This window comes from Engraulis encrasicolus, chromosome 21, assembly GCF_034702125.1.
Source record: "Engraulis encrasicolus isolate BLACKSEA-1 chromosome 21, IST_EnEncr_1.0, whole genome shotgun sequence".
Taxonomy (NCBI): Eukaryota; Metazoa; Chordata; class Actinopteri; order Clupeiformes; family Engraulidae; genus Engraulis; species Engraulis encrasicolus.
This window is the reverse complement of record NC_085877.1, coordinates 18,938,624-18,943,623: the sequence shown is the minus strand read 5'-3', so window position 1 is coordinate 18,943,623 and position 5,000 is coordinate 18,938,624. Positions and strand designations below refer to the sequence as shown.

Below are 5,000 nucleotides of genomic sequence, written 5' to 3'. Positions count from 1 at the left end.
ATTCTTTCATTAATACCTAAGTTTCCCCAGGAGTGGGAAGAGCACCATGAGCCCCATGGTTATCTGTGCTGTGTGTCATGGTACATTTGTGTGCTTATTTTCGATTATTTGTGTATGTGTGCCCTTTGAAATGAAAATGTGACCCTGGCAACTTAGCTAATTATTTTGTTATGCTAGCGGAGTTTTGGCAAGGCTAGCCAGGTTACACTGACTTTAATAAGAAGTCAGGCTAGGTTTTGGTAGCACCATGAGCCCCATGGTTATCTGTGCTGTGTGCCATGGTACATTTCTGTGTTTATTTACGATTATTTGTGTATGTGTGCCCTTTGAAATGGAAATGTGACCCTGGCAATTTAGCTAATTCTTTTGTTATGCTAGCGGAGTTTTGGCAAAGCTAGCCAGGTTGTGTGACTGACTTTAATAAGAAGTCATGCTAGGTTTTGGTAGCTTTTGTTTTGTCCATAACCTAGCCCAATTTTATTTTCATCTCATAAATCGACCAGCATGTTTGTATTTGTAATAATGTTTGCCATTCTATTGGAAATAAAGTGGTGGGGACAAGCTAGGTTCATCTCAAAAGTGGTAGGCCTGGACATGTCCCCCAACACCCAGACTGAAAATTACACCCAGACTGAAAATAACCCTTCCTCAACAAAAGATAATTTTCGCTATCCAACCTCAGTGTACATGTCTTGCTTTGTCCTGTATTTTGTCTAATGTCTGTGAGAATGACTGCAGCCATGGCAAAGATAATTTTCTGTTTCATGTGTAACAGCCAATTATATTTTTTTTAATCTCATCTTATTCCCACCCTCCTTAGGTGTGTGGAGTACACTTCCCTGACGGCAGACCAACGCAGGAACACCCATATCCCATAATATGGGATATGAATATAGTGTAAGTTTACATGTATATAACAAATAACTTAAGTGCTTTTTTCTTAATTACCTTAACCATATGTTGTTAAAGTACTTTTGGAGCGATTTGCCTCCAGACGTTAGACTCTCTCCCATCTGCCACTACTTTTTAATCTAGGCTAAAATAAAAATAAAAAATAAAAATAAAAAAAACACACACACACATTTTCTTAACTTAGTTATTGACTCTTAGTTGTTATGCTTTCTCTCCTTAAGGCACTGCTTTTATGTACCTACATTGCCTTTCAACACTTGTGTCTTATTATTCCATGCAAGAGTCTACATCTGCTAATTGTAATATAATGCAATGTGAAGTGAGATTTAAAGTGTTCTGTAGGACAGTGGCGTTGTAATTAACTGTTTTTAAAAGCTGTTGGTGTTTTTTGTTCCTTCTTATATTTATTCTCAGAAAGCACCATCATGTGGAAGACCACCCCCAAAGAGGAGATGTCTCCAGCCCCCAACAGAGAGACTTGGATTAATGTTGAGAGGATTATTGTTCAATACGGTGTAGAAACACTTGGTTCAGTTATATGTATATATCTATCATCTTTCAAGAAATCCTTCATCCCCTCAGCTGTGACCATACTGAACAAGAGATGAACTGTCCAGCTGCAGCATGCATGTATTGTGTGGTCTTGTCTTTTTTTTTTTGGTCAAGCCTTGTCTAATGTCTGTGAGAATCACTGAAGCCACGCCAAAGACAATTTTCTTTTTCATGGGTGTAACAGACAATTAAGTTTTATCTAATCTAATCATATCAATGAGAATCAGTGCACCTGACAAAGGTATGACATACCGTATACTGTAGGCTTAAATGCTAAAGAAAAATGAATTAACCTGGCGGTTTTGAATTGTTTATTTACACAGTTATTAAAATGCATACAGATAGTGAATTTAATATAGTTCAATACTGTGTGCTTACTTGATGGTGTTTTTTATATGTGCTGAACTGAAAAACAACCTAGCTACTTGTGCTCAATATCCAACTGCAGCATTGTAGTTGCAGGTGGGGGGTGGTGGTTGTTCAAATTTGACACACACCTTACATTGGTCCACTTTACAAATGGCCCCATACACTAAATGACTCTTGCTGGTGTGTTTTTTACTAGGCAACTTGTTATTAATCACTAATGTTCTTAATGTCATTTCAATGCAGCTCTTTGTGAGAAATCTGGGCAGCCATGGCCTAGTGCAGGGATGTCAAACTCAGGCCCGGGGGCCAAATCTGGCCCGCAGAGTCATTTCATTTGGCCCGTAAGATCATTTCAAATGTGTATTACAGTTGGCCCACATACACCATTAATATATAGCATAAGACCTGAACATAAAATGTAATGTGTCAAAAAAATATGAGTGGGCTGGGCATAGGCCAGTAAAACAGCTCACACTACTGCAACAGAGTATCTGCAGGCACATTTGAACTACGATGGGAATCTGTTTGTGAAATTTAATTATGAGATTAAGTGTGTTTGCACAATTTTAGGCCGTTGTAAATATTGAGTTTGGCCCGCGACTTTGTTCCAGATTTGTATTTTGGCCCTCTGTGAGTTTGAGTTTGACACCCCTGGCCTAGTGGTTAGAGAGTTGGTCTTTCAATCTAGGGGTTGCTGGTTCGAATCCCCCACAACCTCTCCCTACACCTCCATCCATGGCTGAAGTGCCCTTGAGCAAGTCACCTAACCCCACATTACTCCAGGGACTGTAACCAATACCCTGAAAAATAATAGTTGTAAGTCGCTTTGAACAAATGAAAGCGTCAGCTAAGTGAAATGTAATGTAATGTAAAATCTTGCTGCAGTGTGTTGTGGAATAGACACAGGAGCTGACCTGTGGTGTCCAGTCTTAACAGAGAGCTGGTGCCACTGTCACACATTCAATTTAATTAATCATTATCCCCCTTATATTGATTGGGAAATGTTATACTGGCTTTTTTTCATTACCTCCTGACTATACCAGACATCATTTTTATCATTACCTCTGCCACATAATATGTGATTGAGTTTTGCAGTCTGTCTGTTTGTTCATCGCTGGGTGCACAGCTTGCCACTAAGGGGCGCCAAATCCTTACTTATTGCTGCAGACGCTACCACAAGGAGAGGACGGGAGGTGATGTCTTCTAAAAGGGCTGTGGTTAAGTAGCCTAAGCAATCAGCTGGTGCAACCCACTGTCTTAACACTGCCTCAAAATATCAGTTCTTGCAAGGCACGATTTACATGGTGAAATTAATGACATGTTGAGGCCAACAAGGCTTTATTTTATCAGTTAGAGGGACACTGTGCAGGAAATGGTCAAGGGTACTGCAACTATGCTGCTCATTGTAACTGGGTTGCCTATTGCCAAATTTGATCTTTTCATGATAGTTTACTAAATAATAAACTCAGATTTTCTGTTATGGCCCAAGTACAGTCCTTTTTGCAGCTAAAAATGGCTATTTCTGGAAATTCAAAATGGCGGACAATGATGGAGGAGATCCCCCTTTGTATGTATGAAAAGTGCAATTTTTCCAGTCATAATGAATACTTAGAATTTGATGGTGGTGGTAAGTATTCATGAAAAAGGTAACATTAGTGAATGAGTAGCATGAATTCTGGAAATAAACAACTATAAATCTTGCAGTGTCCCTTTAATGACAGAGGTTTAAAAAAAAAAAAAAAAAACACACACACACACACCTTGCTTTCTGATCAGGCCTAGCCTAGAGAGAGAGAGTTTCCCTATTGCCAAGGCGGCCACCTTGACCTGAAAAGATAAAGATTCCCTGTTGTTAACGTAGGCCTAATTTCTAAAGATAGATATAGATACATATGCATGCCTGGTTTTAAATTAACAACCGGTCAAATGCTGGTGATAATTCAGGTTCTTAATTCATTCGGCAGTTATATTTTCTTTGTTTTGTTTTTACTTTGTTACAGTTTTTGCCTAGGCTACTGCTTAAACACTAAAGGCCGATGACCAAAGTAGCATATTGTTCAGTTGTTGGTACTATAACACATGCTGCTTTACCTTAATCAAAAGTCTAGCATTACACTTTCATACCAGCTTTGCAAAGCACTTGTTCCTTTACGCAACACACACACTCCGGCTGTCTGCACACCATTTTATACACAAGACACTTTGTTCAAAAGTAAATTCTCAGAGTGTCATTGTGAAAACACGTCTGTTAAAAAAAACAAAACGCACTGGATGTATGACGAGATTTAGACACAGACAATAAAACACATGCACTGTTTTCAACCATTTGATGATCTGGCTATTAGGCCCATGTCCCCCGGCGCTGTTGAGTTTCAGCAACTTCTGAATGTGTGCTCTGAGTATGTAGGCCTACAAAAAAGCCGAAGCCTCATTAGGACCAGCACTTAGCTGTTCATGGACTGGTAATTTGAACGTCTTCGACTGTGGAAGAAAGCCAATGATGGTGTTCAAAAGTTGCCAAAAGCTGATGATGTCTAGTCCAGTGTAAAGTTTTGACACTTTATCATCCATGTCATGATCTGACAGTGATGGTGTAGGATCGGTTTGTGTGCTTGCATCTTTTGTTGACTTCATCGAACAACAATCATGATCACTACGCTCTGGCCACTGAGTGCCAACATCACATTGGTGTGGAGACAGACTATCCTCCAAGCTATGCCCTACTTCGGTGTCAGAATCTGTCACAGGAGGCTCATCACATGGTCTCTCTGTTGGGGGCTGGAGACATCTCCTCTTTGGGGTGGTCTTCCACATGACGGTGCTTTCTGAGAATAAATATAAGAAGGAACAAAAAACACCAACAGCTTTTAAAAACAGTTAATTACAACGCCACTGTCCTACAGAACACTTTAAATCTCACTTCACATTGCTTTATATTACAATTAGCAGATGTAAACTCTTGCATGGAATAATAAGACACAAGTGTTGAAAGGCAATTTAGGTACATAAAAGCAGTGGCTTAAGGAGAGAAAGCATAACAACTAAGAGTCAAGAACTAAGTTAAGAAAATGTGTGTGTGTGTTTTTTTTATTTTTATTTTAGCCTAGATTAAAAAGTAGTGGCAGATGGGAGAGAGTCTAACGTCTGGAGGCAAATCGCTCCAAAAG

The 5,000-nt window shown here is 39.4% G+C and overlaps 2 long non-coding RNA genes across 2 annotated transcripts in view; one reads left to right on the top strand and one right to left on the bottom strand.

Moving 5' to 3' along the window:
• Positions 1-613: 613 nt before the first annotated feature.
• Positions 614-1,818, top strand: LOC134436958 (uncharacterized). Its single transcript, XR_010032298.1, has 2 exons — positions 614-897; positions 1,327-1,818. It is a non-coding gene; the product is annotated as an uncharacterized LOC134436958 (long non-coding RNA).
• A 2,441-nt stretch (positions 1,819-4,259) lies between these two features.
• LOC134436957 (uncharacterized) overlaps positions 4,260-5,000 on the bottom strand; it is a 2,580-nt gene continuing 1,839 nt past the window's right edge. The window contains exon 3 of the long non-coding RNA XR_010032297.1: positions 4,260-4,658. This is a non-coding gene — a long non-coding RNA (uncharacterized LOC134436957). The remainder of the gene's footprint in view (positions 4,659-5,000) is intronic.